At 33.5% G+C, this 16,439-nt stretch overlaps 1 protein-coding gene across 2 annotated transcripts in view; it reads right to left on the bottom strand.

Annotated features, from left to right (window-relative positions):
- LOC119067578 (glutamic acid-rich protein-like) overlaps positions 1 to 16,439 on the bottom strand; it is a 76,474-nt gene that overhangs the window by 28,547 nt on the left and 31,488 nt on the right. Inside the window, exon 1 of one of the 2 annotated variants that reach the window (XM_037170667.1) lies at positions 15,307 to 15,396. The exons of the other annotated variant lie outside the window; for it this stretch is intronic. The gene's annotated coding sequence lies outside the window, so the exon portion shown is untranslated. Of the gene's footprint in view, positions 1 to 15,306; positions 15,397 to 16,439 lie in introns of those variants that run through there. 2 annotated transcript variants of the gene reach the window in all.

Genomic DNA, 16,439 nt, shown 5'->3' with positions numbered 1-16,439 from the left:
CTTATTTATAATAGTTTGGTGCATCATTGCACCAATGGACTGACTTTTTTCAACAAATTGTTTACTTATAATCGCATTTATAAACTTGGACATCGAACTATGAGTAAAATTGCCGTCATATAGTTACAAGCAATAACATGGAAGCACTACAATGCAACCAATAACACTTATTTGCACATACCAAAAATGAGATTTCAATAGGGGAATTCCTTTCATTTTATTTATACTCGATATACGCTCGTATATCCAGTATATCGAGTATATCTTCACATATTCCGTATATCGAGTGTCGAATGAGTTTGACAACCGCCACATTAAGAAAAATGAATTTTTTTACGCGATGGATTTCGATCAAACAACATGCCAGTGTGTAGCTTGTGATCTCAGGAGTCTGGCAAGGTAATTAGTTTTTCAATCGGACCAATATCGGCTGAGCCATGGTAGGTTGTGGAACAAAAAAAAAATCCGGGAAATGGAAAATTGTTGGAACTGCCATTTATATGAACGCATTTGAAGTAAAGTCTCTCCGAAATATACTTATTATTCATAAAACCGATTAGTATTTGATTTTTTTTGCCGGAATGGAGTTGAAATTTCATCAATTTTGGAGCCATTTCCAATCAATTTTTCTTAAATGATGTGTCATTCGAAAGCTCAAGGAAAAGTGGGTTTTTGTGCAACTAGTAGCGAAAACGGGTAGTTTTTGTCACTAGATGTGATGTTATAAACACATTGTGTTGATTAGTTTTAGTTGTAGGTGTTTGACCGGCTCTGAGAAACGTTAGCAGTTTAGCAAAATTTTCACAAACTGCTCAGTTTTCCCAGGGCTGGTCAAATTGCTACAGCCAAAAATAATTTTTATTTAAAGTTACCACATTCGTATATTTAAAAAACGCCCAAATGTATGCTTTTCAGCAAAGCACTAAAAACTCTGTTAAAAAATCAGAATTTACATAAAATTTTAAGCAGAAAAAATCGTTGTTCCAAGGTTGCAAATTTAGTTGCAGAAAGAGCAGAGCTGCACTAGCTGCCAAAAGGCGCCCTTGTGATTGATAAAAAAAGACGCCAACAGGAACTTTCAGGAATAACCATTTCATACCTTGGACATTAATTTCAGAATTTCACTCACTCAATTAAATCTCACTTGGTTTGGGATAAGACTCTCGAATTTATATCTACTGTCCACAACAGAATCTTGAAGTATATTATTTTTGAAGTGTAAATTGACTTTTTTTCACGAAATTTTGGCAACGTCAATTACAAAAATTAATGAATGCTTACATTTTATCGAAAAAATTGCTTTTATTTTTCTGTATAATTAGGTGTCTGTCTCGACAGCTGTATATTTAATTATTTTTCATGTGTCGGGGCCGAAAATGAGTGAGTTTCGAGATTTTTCTCGGGTTTTCGACCCCTTACATGAAAATTTTTTTGAGTATCTGTTTTGGACGTTTGATTTTAGGCACTTTCGCATGTAGCCCTCATTCGTTCGGGTTACAACTCGCAAAATTGCCTAAAATCAAACGTCCAAAACAGATACACAAATAACTATTTCTGTATCATCCACAATCTGTAAATATGGAGAAAGAGTTATGCCCTGTGATTGAACCCAATTGAACAACCTTGCTGAATTTTTTTTTTTTTTTATTTTTGATTCCATTTTGTATAACTAAAGAAGTAAAAAATATTCATTATGGTACATTGTAGTACGGAAGTTTCCACAAACATGTTTTGTCCTTTAACCAATAAGCCATAGACGCACGTACAAAAACGGTAAGCACGCCGTCAAGAAAAGATGAATAAATTTCCGGTTAGTATTGTCATAAATACTCACCCTCCGGACATACAAATTAAAATATATCAGAATACACAGATGATTCATCGTATACTGAAACCAAAATCATAAAACTACGGGGACACACGACATTTATGACCCAAAAAAAGGGAAATTGCTTTATAGTTTGCATCCAGAGAATAGTACATTGAATGACAAGGGGCGAAAGTAAAAAAATTCAACCGTGTGCGAGAGTTGGAGCCCGCGCCGAAGGCAAGGGCTCTAATCGCACAGGTTGAATTTTTTTACTTTTGCCCCGAGTCGTTCATACTATTTTTTTTTATACCAACATTGAAAATTGATACGTATCGCAAACATCGCAGCAAAATGTTGAAATAAAAAGGCATTTAGCCAGAAAATGCGGGGGTCCAGGGGGCGGCAGCCCCCTGGTATATGAAAAATTTAATAATTTAGCCATCACAACAATAACACACACAAAAATTAAGATATAACTAACAAATCATTCAGTAACAAAAAGTATCAACTTTGTATGCTAATTTCAATAAGAACACTGGCGCACAGTGTTTTACAATTTTGATCAAAGTATTCTGCATAATATGAGCGGATTTTGTTGACAACTCGACTCATTTCTCTCATTTTCTGTGACGTCAGTCACTTTCGCTGTTCGTTCAGTTGCGTTCGCTCTTCGTTAAGTACTTTCTCCCCGTGGGATGCATTTTTTTACTTTCGCCCCTCATATGCGGGGCGAAAGTATCATTTTTCAATGTTGGTATCAAAAAAATTTTCTAACAAAATGAACTGCGTCTTGTCCAAAAATCAATTTTATCACAATAGATATTTTGCGGCATAGATTTTATTGTTTTTCCAACTGCCAACTCCGAAAATAACAAAGAATTTAAGCGGAATATGCAGGGGTGATGAAATAAATGAATTGGAAATGTTCTTTTCGATCAGAACTATGATCTACAATGAATTTCGTCCTCTCATACTTATCGTCAAGCATGTGCCTAAAAGGGATATTGTAAGTTATGATTTGTGAATGGATATTTGTTAGCGGATGAAAACGATTGTGGATGCGTCACTGAGATATTAGTGGGAAAAATGCAATATTTTGATACGAGTGATGAAACGAGGCGAAGTCGACTAGCTCAACCTTACGACATGTCTTAGAAAATTCTGCTTTCATGAAGAGTTATGAGCTTTTTCAATCGTCAAGAAATCTTGAGTTTAACTTTTCCACTAAATCACTCATGCAAATTACGGTAGTTTTGTCGTGTGTGTTGTGTTTTCGAAATTTGATAGAACTCACTCCTGATTTCCACTTACGAAAAAGCACTCCATTTTCTCTCTGTTTACTCTTTAAATAATAGAAAGAGGCATAGTTTAGCTAAGTGGAGGCGATACAGAGTCGTTTTTTTTTTGTAAGTGGAAAACAAGCCTTAGGCTTCGTGAAGGATTGGTAAAAAGAGGCATCGATGCTTTGCTGAAAAGCATACATTGCGCATTTTTTAGATACTTGATTTTAGTTTAGTTTTGATGCAATGACGACCACGAATGTGTTAGCTGTCAATAGATGTGGTTTCTGTGAAAAGTGAGCAGTTTGTGAAAATTTGTTAAACTGCTCAAGTTTCTCAGAGTCGGTCAAACAACTACAACCAAAATTTATTTCTTTTTAAAGCTAACACATTCGTGATTGTTGACTGTTGACTGTTGAAAAGATATCATCAAAAATGAAATACGAGACACGCAAGTGTAGGCTACACATATGAAAATATTTCTAAAATTTCCCAAGAAAGAAACATTGAAAATATCTAATGTAGAAACTTTGGAATTTGCCTGTCTCTCTCTTTTTTTGTTTTTTTTTTCTGTAAGAAATGCAAGATTGTACAATTTTAATGAGACAGGCCCCACGCATAAGTTGTGTGACCTAAAAAGGGTGATAGATTTAACATAAAATACTTTGACAAAGTGTTGTACTGCTTTGACTTGACCAAAATTGTTGAAAAAATTTCTTTTATTCAACGAACACTTTACAATACTTTACAAAATTCTATGAATTTCAGAATTTATGACCTCACATTGGAAACGTTGAAACACATGTTTTGATCTTAAACACAAACAATAAATAAAACTGAATCCTTTAAATATTTTTACAGTGGTATACGGTCTGATATTTCTGTTTTTTTTTTGTTTGTTCTATTTTTTACATAAAATTCCACTCAGCCAATAATATACATTTTCTGTTGAAATATCCTTATCGAAATTCATAAAACAGTCCAAATGTTCCATCAAACATTATAACTGCACATTTTCGTTTGGTTTTTCAAATAAGAATTGGTTTTCAACAGCGAAATGCCGTTTGGAGACTAAAAGTGACGCATTCGTAGTACATTTCGTCATAAAATTACTAATGTCAGCGCTCAATTCTTTTGTGAACCTACTTCACTGCTATGTCAATTCAAGGATATTTTACCAGAGTGCAGTTATTTCGTCACCCACGACAAAATTCACTTTTCGCAGCTTAGTTGCAGAAACAACAATTAGATGAGTGTAAAGTAGAGCTTAACTCACTTCTATTTTCACGTACTATGTGATTTTACTATAATAAACATAATTAGTCCGGAAATAGCAATTTTTTATAATTTATTTTGATAAATAGGCTTATTTTAAGAAAATAATAGTAAACAAACATGTGAAAAAAAAACAATTTTATATTTTTTAAATTGAAATAAGAATCCACAAAACTTATATCAAATTTATACAACAATCGGCAATATTTTGATATGGCTACCCGATATGCCTTTGTCTTTGTTTAATGTGTGTTAAATGAGCTATTTGAATTAAGACATTTGAAATGTAAAAAACTGTAAAACGTAGAAAGCTAAGTGTTCCATAGAAATTGTATGGAGATTCTACTTATAATTATATAATCGTCAATCACCCTGTTGCTTTCGTATGTTCAAATTTATTTATTCCCTTGACTGTAAGAGTATTTGAATATATTGCGTATAAATCGCATATCTAGACAACTCACCTGAAAAATAATTAAATTCTACCTTGACGGATTTGGGTCAAACAAACCGCCAGTGTGTGGCGAACGATTTCAGGAACCCGGCAACGTAATTAGTTTTTCAATAGGACTAATATCTGTTGAGCGGGCAGAGCGGAGCGAGGGCCGTAATTCACACGAGTCCTTGTCTATTTATCATTATTTATCATTTATTGTTGATTAAAAATCTGGCCGCAAATTTACAAGAAAATAGAGAACAGAAAAAGTACTTTTGTACTCAAGCGAAGGTTTTTATATCAGTTATTTGTGATGTTTCGGAAGTTTAATAACGGAAAATAAAATAAAATTGGTTAAAAATCTATTGAAAAAAGTGTCAGTCAAGGGACCTGACCCATCCAAAAGGTGGACCTAGTTTTAAATTGAATATATGAATAGAAATGTTGAGATTATGAAACATAAATATTGCAGAAACCACTTCAATGTTTACATAGAATAAATAAACGAAAAATGTTATAGTTCTACCACGACATAAATATTATTATATCTGAGAGGGCATTTTATTATCACATTATTTAGTCTAATCAGAAATTGTTTACGATATTCTACAGAATATAAAGATGAAATAATGGTTGACATTCTTGAACGAATGATAGCAATAGTTATTTGTTCAACGAGGGAAGAAAAGTTGGAAATTGCATTTCGATGGTGTTGTCACCATAGAAAATGCAATTTTCTAACGTTTTTCGTGAGGTAAACACATCCTAATTAAGTACTTTGCATCGAGTTTCATACAACGTTTTATGCCACAGAGGCATCTAAAGTTCGCAAATTTTGCATATTATGATGCTAAGTGACTCTTATCTTGCCTGCGTTCTGAAAACTTTTTTTCAACTCAGTCACAAAAAGTACAACTTTCATTTGCTTTTTTGATAACGTTGTATACAATAGACCATTTTGATCTGAAAAGATCTCTAAATCTAGTTCGCACTGGAAAATGTATTGGCGTGGCCCGATATTCTTCTCTAATTTCTCTAAAATAGCTCCTTTGGAATAATTAGGAAAATTTAGATTTTTTTTTTAAATACAGGCTACGTCCGGAAACTTGTTAACTTGTTTGACAGTTCTGTGCACAATAAATTACTGTCAACTCGTCTTACATTCTGAATCGCAAGGGCTTGCTACCACAACATAAGTGCTATAATATATAGTTATTTACCGAAGCGAGTTCTATTTTCTCCCCACGGAGAGAAAGTGCTTCAGTTTTCTCACTGGACATGTCATTCGACCAGTCGTCAAAAATACACAATTTTTTCATGGAGAGAAAACAAGGCAAGCAAAGACGCGCATGAGAATATTATTATACATCGCATCAGGGCACAACCTCGGAAGTAATATACTATTTCAATACTATTTTTCAGTTGACAGTTGCCGTTATACTCGATATACGTAATATATCATTATACCCATTATACTGGATATACTCAGAATATTCGTTATATATTCAGTATAAATAAATAAATGAAAGGAAAAATTACAAAAAAATAATTGTCGATTTCCACTTTCTGTCGATTAAAATTTTTGTCTTTTTCTTGTCGATATTTTACGGGAACATACTAACGAGGAACAACAATAAAAATGTCTACACTAAATTAACCGTAATATGTAATAACCCATCAACGGCAATATTTATCGCTTAAATTCTACCCCTGCAACGAAAGTTTACGACATTTTCAGATGCCGTTGAAACGAAACATTGAATTCCTCATTACAAGAGTGGAAGGAGCAAATGAATTTATTTTCAATATAAATAAAAATTCAAAGCCACGTTGGGTCGTTGAATTTCACATTACTTATCTGTTTTTATTGCAGTTGTCAGTGAACACAGTAAAAAATTTCTCGCTTGAATTTGAATGAAAAATGAATGAATCTGAGTTGATCGTGTTGAAAATACAAATATTCACTCCGAAACTAATTTTCTATAATTGTTTTGTGGTATGCGATACGACGATAGATTTGACTTTTAGTATCACGCCATAAGTGCGTTTCAAAACAACAAACTACCTAAAAACATTTGGCAACGATATCAACTTCTAATCTCTTTCATGGCTTGGGACAGATTTATGCTGGTAATTTGATCCCTTTGGATGTATCCGTTGTAAACGGTAGATCTTAGGCTCTAGTAGAATGGGTAAAATAAAGTTGGGCAACGCATTTCAAGCAAGTGGTATTCTAAATAGAGTACTGAAACGGAACAGTGTATCAAACCAATTTTAACACTGTAAACAAACGCGGAATAAATTTTCATACGGAATAGTACCTGTCACTCGGAACACTTTTGCTAGAAATCCGTTAATTTTGGATATTCTATTCATCGGTATATTTTGTATATTCTGTTTATTTTATCGGTACTGAGGAGCCTCGCTACCGGTAGTTTATTATTTTTTATCGGGAGTGGATCCGTAGTTTATTTTTTTTATCGGTAAAGTTAAAGTTATTGGGCTTTTATTAGTATCCATTAAAGTTTATACCTAATACGGCCTTCATTTAATGAATTTCATTGTCAAGACAATAAAAAAACAATTTTAAAACCAATTTCACCTAAATAATTTGCGTGTCTGATACACACAGCCAGATACGCACATTACTTTTGATGTGAGGGGCGAAAAACCCAAGAAAATTTCTGACAATTTTTCGGGACCGACACGTGAAACATTTTTTGGTAATGTGTTTTTCACCCATAGCTACACTACGATCTGACCCTTTTTGATTAAAAAATTTGAGTCAGATCTTTATTCCATTTAAAAGCCACACGTGACCCCATTTGATAATGCTTATCCACACGAACTTTTATATTCGTAATGACAAAAAAAATCTAAAACATCCAGACCAAAACATTTGTTATCGCTTTACCACTGCTTGTATTTTACTCTATTAAAAACAGGGACGACTGTTTGGTCCAGAGAATTTTCGTTCATTTCAAGGAAAACAAAACAAATTTCTAATTTGAAACATAATTATTCATGCAAATTCAAAAATACGATATAAATGATACACACTAAACCGTAGCATATTATTCGCTAATTAAATTCGCTGGAAACCAATTTTAGTGTATCTGATTACAACTCATTTCTGAAAAACTGGTAGATGTTATTGCATCATAACACACTAGTAAATCCCGTTCGCCCACATTGCGATTTTTTGCCTTGCAGCAATGCTAGTCGCTTCTAATCACAAAATTCTAAGACTTTGCAGAGTAGACTAATATTGTGGATTAAAACACTGTTTCCAATCGACTTACATTGTTCATTAATGCCAGACAACTGTCCGTCTTTCGTATTTCCCGAGTGATAAGCGAAAAACTTTTTCCCTCAAAATTTGACAACAACCATAGCACTCCTCTTTCTCCATGTTTCTTGCATCACTTGGTCGACAAGTGAGTTCACCAGTCTGCAATGGGTTTTGATTTTTTAATTTTTTCACAACGCAGGCGATAAAATTGTAATTTTCTCCCCTCCACTGAAATTTCGGAAACCTTTGTGGTAAAAAACGTTGCGTTTACCTCAGGAAAAAAGTTGGACATTTTCTTGTGTTTTGTGGCCCTCGCTACGACTAAATAGCCTCAATACAGACAACACACACTCTACGGATAATAGCGGCAGAGTCGAAATTTTGCTTGATTTTTGCAAGTGGTTCCAGGTGGTTCCGGGTGGTACCTGTGGTCCAATCGAAAAGTGATGTATGGAAGGTGCCCCTTATTTTTGATAATGTACAAGTCGTCCATAGATCATTTTGTCCAAAAACTTTAAATTTAGCCGATATAATTTTGGGTCATTTTGACTCTGCCGCTATTATCCGTAGAGTGTGTGTTGTTCGTATTGAGGCTATTTAGCTACGACACTCTCGAAATGCACCCACTAACAGACAAACTTCGTCTATTTAAAACATGTTAATATATATGGTACAATGAGTAACGCATCAGTTTTAAATTCTGCTTGGTTTACTGCCTACAATTTCTGTTACCATCTCACAAATAATACGGAATGCAAACCAGGAATTTTTTTTGTTCAAAATAAAATCATTGCCTAACTACGCCAAATAACCATGGTGACTTCATATCACTTCGTATACACTAGAAACTTTATTGAGTTCGTTCGTTTATATGGTAAACAAAAATAAATTTTAACGCTCAGTTTCAGTATCAACGATATGACGACTAAAAACGACTAGAAGTGGTGTTGATGATAAATTTCATCGTTACAGTTATGGAAAAGTTCTTCAATAATTTCATAAATATGCGTACCCGTTGGACTTTTTTTTAAATTTTATTTTAATTGTCGTTTACATAAGTATATCGAGCAACATATCCATAACAGTTGGTAAAATTCAAAACATCGTCATAATGAAATTATTGCTGCCGTTGGTACTTATAATTTATCTGCCTATAACGATAATCTTCTATCTCGTTAGTGCAATACTTATTTACATAACAAGGGTTGAAAAGTAGAGTTTTCGTGTGAATTTGCTTGATCCGAGGCAAAGCCGAGTTCATTTTTATCCCAAGTTATGTAACGGATTTTACATGACTGGTGATAAAAGATGAAAAGTAGAGTTTTCGTGTGACTTTTGTTGATCCGAGTCGGAGCCGAGTTCAATAAACACACGAAGACGAGACTTTTAATTTTCATCCCGAGTTTGTAATGGATTTTATCACATACGCGCGGTGTTCGAATGTCAAAATTACTTAACTAGAAGAATAATTCAAAAATTACACCTCAGGTCTATGTTGTTGTCTCGTTTTCGCTTATGTAATAAAACAGAGTAAACACTTGTCACTATCAGTCGCGGCAAGCTTCGACTTCTTCGATACAAGTGTGTAATATATATTAGATGCAGAGAGCGTCGATGTGCTTGAAACATGAAAAGTACGGCTTTCGACGCGTGTAGCATATAATATATATTACACACTTGTCACAAAGAAGTCGAGGCTTGCCGAGACTGATAGTGACAAGTGTGTACTCTAATAGAGTATTACTCTATTTTATCACATAAGCGAAAACGAGACAACAACATAGACATGAAGTGTATGTGATAAAAGACTATTACTTGTAAAGCCATGCGAAAATGAAAATTATCGCAAGTGTTAGTATCGGTCCGAAATTCCGATATTTATCGATATATTCCGATATATCGGTATATTATCATGAATTTTCAGATAAATATCAAATTATCTATAACGATATGATTAATCGATTACACTAGGCAACACAGGTCATGTACAGGGATGGTGACATAGTGCGTTGGATAGGTCTTGGTGCCCTGAATACGGAACACACCTCCGTTCGTCCCAGTCACGTCTGTGTGGAGACGTAACCCATTAGAATATATGACAATGAAAGTGCACCGATTCGGTTGGCCGTTAGTGTGGTAAGGTATTCGGACCTCCTGAGTTCAAATAACAACTCTATTGGTCTCGATCACCTATCTGTGGTTCAGATCGAAAAAAAAATTTAACCACACAGTATAAAAAATATTCCTGGTCTGAACCACTGATGGGTCACCGAGATCAATAGAGTTGTTATTTGAACTCAGGAGGTCCGAATACCTTACCACACCAACGGCCAATCGGATCGGTGCACTTTCATTGTCATATATTCTAATGGGTTACGTCTCCACACAGACGTGACTGGGACGAACGGAGGTGTGTTCCGTATTCAGGGCACCAAGACCTATCCAACGCACGATGTCACCATCCCTGTACATGACCTGTGTTGCCTAGTGTTATCGATAATTTCGTTCGATTGATATTATCGATAATTTTGAATGTCTCCCATCCCTACTAAATATGAAACTTACTAAGATCTAAATAAGGATCAGAAATAATATCTCGTCTCGGCAGATAAAATAGTGTATGCACCTTTTGTCCAAAATCATTATGACTCCTATTATGTACAGTTGCTCGTCCAGCGTCCCTTTTCTCGATTCTTTTTTTTTATAAATTCATCTCTTTTATTTTGATGAGTAATTTATTGTCAAAATATGTGAAAATAGAACTTTCCTTTTCAAATAAAAAAAAAACGAAATTCTATTTAATTTCATACAAACTCAAGTATTATGCGTATCATGCCAGCGTGTCAGTATATCAGCGTGACGCAAGTTCCATTACAAGAAAAAAGTTCAAAGAGAATTGTTAAGCTCTTCCCACCTCAATAATTTCCTAGGTACATGTTCTATAGCTTCGGTCGGGCAGGAGCGAATATAGTAATCCATTAAGAAGAACACACTTACCAAAGAGATTTGGTTCCTAGCTCATCATCCTGAGGAGCTACATCTGGGAATAGGAATGGAAGTGAGCAAAAAATATTGGTATTTCATGGATTTCTTGTAGAAACTACATTCCAGAGGTCAAATGATATCATTTTAGGTAATACCTCAACGCAAACATTTGATGAAGAAAATTTAACCCAAAAAACATTTGCAGGTGGCAAATGTTGAAGAAATCACTGTTAATGAAATTCAAAATTAGAGAACAATAAGTCCAAGAAGAAATACAAGACGGACGAATTTTTCTTGATAAAATGTTTGCATTGAGTCATAGTTGTTTTGGATGTATGCGCAGTGACTTGTGTCACACTTCTCTTATTAATGGTTTTGATGGATTTGAAATGTTTATCATTCTGTAGATTATTAGTCGTGGTTTAAAACCTCATACATAATACGCACTTGATAAAATATCACAGCGGGACATCGTTTAGTTATTGAATTTTGTTTGACAAAAAATAGAAAAAAAAAAGTTGTTATATATAAGTGCAGGGAATAGATGATAACTGTGGGTCGTGTGAATATTTACAGACTTCAAGATTTCTATTTATGTCTATCCTTTTCAATGCACACTGAGTGCAGCACAAAGAATCATTATATTTGGTTGAAAAGAAAACCAACAATAATTCGGTTCTACAAGAAGCATATAAAATTAATTTATGATGCAGGTTGTAGAAAAATGTTTGCTCAAAAAAGGGCTGTCGTAGGGATGGGAGGCGTTCAAAATTATCGATAATATCAATCGAAAGAAATTATCGATAATCGATTAATCATATCGTTATCGATAATTTAATAATTATCGATAATTATCAAAATATCGAAAATATCAAAATTCGATAATTATCGAAGTATCGATATTTTGATATTTATCTGAAAATTCATGATAATATACCGATATATCGGAATATATCGATAAATATCGGATTTTCGGACCGAAATATCGATATATCGAATTATCGATATCTTGATAATTATCAAAATATCAATAATTATCGATTTTCGATATTTTTTTTTGATAATTTTCGATAAAAAAGTCGATAATTATCGATTATCGATAATTGATAATTATCGATAATCATTTTCATTATCGCCCATGCCTAGGCTGTCGTCAAAACTTTATCTCATTTTTTTGAATATCTCACGTTAAGTCTTGGTGGTGACCTCAGAATCCAAGATTATGAATTTCACGTGGAACACCACATCGAACTCTAGATATATAAAAGAAAGTCTTAGGACATATTTAGAAAATCAATTACATAACTCGGGATAAAAATGCAGTCTCGTTTTCGTGTTACATGAAAAGAGATAGAAAGTTGAAAAGTCCAGTTTTCGTGTGAAGTTTGTTGATCCGAGACGAAGCCGAGATCAACAATCTCACGAAAACGAGAATTTTCATTTTTATCCCCAGTTTTGTAATGGATTTTACATTCACTTTTGATCGAAAACATGACTTGTATTCGAATTCGCATATTAACAAAATGTTAAAATGTTCCCCGCTAACATATAGACAAATTTGTAATCTCTTGGGATTAAATATTAAAAAATTGTTCACCTAGAGTTAACAAACTGGAAAGCGCCGTGTATATGATACAAATTGATCATATTGTAGTAGACATAGCAAATTGAGAGACTTCTCTCTCTTCAAAAACGAACGCTGTCAAGGATCATTGTCGTGTTGTTGCAATATTTGTGTGTGTTCCTGAAGTAATCGACATATTTTGTGTTTGTTTGGTGCTTAGTTTCGGATTAAATTGATAATTTTTGGTGCTTTCCGTGATTTCCGATGAAAGGCGAATGTAAAAGCCATTACATGAGAAGACCATATGGTCGAAAGTGTCTTATTACACACCTAAGGAGAACAAGAAAGTTGATTTAGGTTTCAAAAGCATGTAAGTCATTTACATGACCAGGGATAAAAATATGAGAATTTTCGTGTGAATTTTGTTGATCCGAGACGTAGCCGAGGTCAAAAAACACACGAAAACGAGAATTTTCATTTTTAGGACGTCGAAAATAGTGTTTGAAGCATGAAAAGTACGGTTTTCTTTCGGGTTTTCGACGTATGTCAAATTTATCATTTACAAAAAACAGAATAAATTCAGAATTTCAAACACAATTCGATTATTTTAACACTTAGAGAAATCATACCTAGAGTGGTATTTCGTGCAATAAAGTGTAATCCCGACATCAGTTTGTATAAGAGTCACATTTTGCACAATTTTACTGGTCATTTTGAGACCGACGTATGGGCGACGAATATTGTCAAAATTTACATTAGAACAAAAGAATTCTGTCAAATTTGACACTATACGTCGCTCTCTAAATGGCCACTTACCTAGAGTTTTTCACCAGCACATGTAGGCTTTGAAAATGTTGATAATTGTCCGGTTTCTATTTTGCAAATCGAGTATCGCGATTTATACAGGCTTTAACATTTCAAATCTCTCACTGTCATTTTTTTCAAAGAATGCCATTGTGAATTCGCAATGACACAATGAAATTCTCAGAAAAATTTGACAGTGATACATTTGAAATGTCAAAGACTGTAAATTTTGTTTGAATCGATCACTCAAAATACAATTGAGTTCCAAACAATGATTTTATTTCAATTAAGAACATTATTATGAGTTTTCTGTTACTTTCCAATAGGAAAAGTCGATGTGGCTCAGTTTCGATTAGAATTATTTATTCACCAAATATTTCACATGTCAGTGACAATACAAAAGTAAATAAACAAAAATGATAAAAGTTCTAGTCATGTATGACCACTGAAATAGAAATCGAATCTGTGATAATTGACGCAACTGATTAATGTAATTAGTCATTGAAAGCTAGCCATTGATAATTGCGATCCGATGCGATCCGCGAAATATTTGGTGAATAAATAATTCTAATCGAAACTGAGCTACATTGACGTTTCCTATTGGAAAGTAACAGAAAACTGGAAAAATTCAACAGCTCATTAGGTGATTACTAAATCATTCAAGAAAAAACACAACAAAAAATTATTCTAGACCATAACAAAAAAGTTTTTAGTTTTTTTATAAAGCAGATTTTGTGTTCATAACACGTACAACCCGATGGAGAAGGGTCAATTGTCAACTGAGGAAGGACATTTTGTTTACATCTATGCTAAATATCCCGATTGTTTTATATGTAAATTTTCGCAATTTCGACTGAATAAAAAGATGGCGTGTTGTACGCATGTTGACGAAGGTTTCTGACTTTGCTTATTTTCTTAATTTTTCATGATACTTTACTGAATTAAAAATTAATTATGCAAAATTTCCATGCATAATATAATGCAAAAATACTTCAAATAACGTTCGGCATCGAAATAAAATATAAAAATGTTTTGTTTGGAACTTAATTAAATAGTGGGCCACACTTAAATTTTTTGCGCTAATTTGCCCACCAATTTAGTAGGGAAAAACTCACACTAACAAACATTACGTATTTTATATACCACAAATTTTACGTAATTCTATTCGTTATTTCCTGTCTAGGTATGATTTGTCTAAGGTTTGAGTAGCTTTCATCAATTTTTGAGATACTAGAATCGAATTGGATTTGAATTAAACAATTTTTGATGTGCACGGGTAAGGCACGAACTCACAACCTTCAACTTGCCGGGCTGATGCTCTAACCAACTGAGCTACCGTGGACATTTTTATTTCAAATCCAATTTTGAACCGTTGCTACATCAATTTTCTTGAGCGAGATTTTTTAGATTTAAGATTTTTTAAACACTGCAATTTAAAAAAAAGCTTGAGCGAAAAATGTTTGTATTTCTATAATTTCACAAAAAAGACAACGTTGAAAATGTCTAACGTTGGTAATATTGGAGTTAGCTTTTCTGTTTTTTTTTTTTTGTTTTTGGTTTTTTCTGTTTTTTTTCAGTGAAAAGTGTGAGACTGTACAATCTAAAAAATACAGACGCATAAATTGTGAAACCTAAAAAGGACGATGGTTTTAACATAAAATATACGAAAAAAAACCTTTTAACATTTTTTATGGCCTACACATTCTGATATAAATATCATGTATTTCTTCTAAGAAAAACCAGGTAGATATTTAAAAAAGATCAAAGTTTGAAACCGATAGATAGTTTTTTTAGTTTTAGTATTCACTTCACATAGACTGTTTCAACAAAACAAAAAAGTTTACAAAATTTATGACTTACATGTTGGATGCACACTTTGGATGCACGTTGTTAAAGCTGTACGGGCTGACGTGTCTCTTTGATTGTTTTTCCCTCGTCAATCAGATTGTTATGTACACATTTTTAGAAACTTTGTGAAACGTTGACAACGTCGTTGTAAAAAGGACTATCGTTAAAACCGATAAGAAAGAGTCTTTTAAATATTCAGATCACATAAAATATTCGAATTAAATACTCGGAGGCGATCGCAGATGGTCAGTAAAGTGTCCCGATGTCAGTATATCAATTTAGAAGGAAAAGTGTTTATAAATGATGGAATTTGTTTATGTACTGTCCGTTTGACAAGAGGATCGCCACGGTTCAGCACGGGGTTTTGAACATTTGTTTTTTACACGTTGGCACACGTGCTCTTGTCAGATTCAAGATTCTTTTTACGAAGGTTACGCTGATTATACTTTGTGAAAAAGGCCAATACCTTGCAAATATGTCACATCTTGGACAGAATTTGACACTGCAATATCTGCAACATGAAAAAACTAAATGTTCGAAACCCCCTGAAACCCCGTGCTTCCACCTACGTAATATACACAAACTAGGTGAGCCAATCTTAATTTATTTTGTTATGCCAATATTTATGCGACATATGGCCGACGGAGGCGGTCGCCGTTTGAAAAATGCATATGCAAAATGCATATGCTTATAAAAATGTGTGAGATAATTAACAATAAGTCGTTACGGAAATAAAAATATAAAAAAGGAATTCTATAGCTAATAAAATTTATTGAGTGAGACGATGCTATAAGAGACATATTTGTAACCCCTCTGTGGAACGTTAAATTTCTGCATTGACTTGAATAATTGTTTAATGGCAACATTTGTCATTTATTGGTGTTTCGGTTTCTTTTTTTCTGCTTCTCAGCTCTGAATTTTAGCTCATATTCGCGTGCGTAGAGTTCGAATATGGAATTAATACAATTTTATTTCATCTAAAATGATAAAATGATAAATGTGCGGAAACCGTATTTTAAATGTCCATTGTAATTCCAGGTAAAAATTGTGAACAAATGAGAAGGGGAAAACATTTTGCAAAATTTCTCCATTGTTAAGAAATTTATTTCTGTAATAACATTAGAATTACAATACCGAGTAATCAG

The sequence above is a fragment of the Bradysia coprophila genome, assembly GCF_014529535.1.
Source record: "Bradysia coprophila strain Holo2 chromosome X unlocalized genomic scaffold, BU_Bcop_v1 contig_12, whole genome shotgun sequence".
Taxonomy (NCBI): domain Eukaryota; kingdom Metazoa; phylum Arthropoda; class Insecta; order Diptera; family Sciaridae; genus Bradysia; species Bradysia coprophila.
This window is presented reverse-complemented; position numbering and strand designations above follow the sequence as displayed.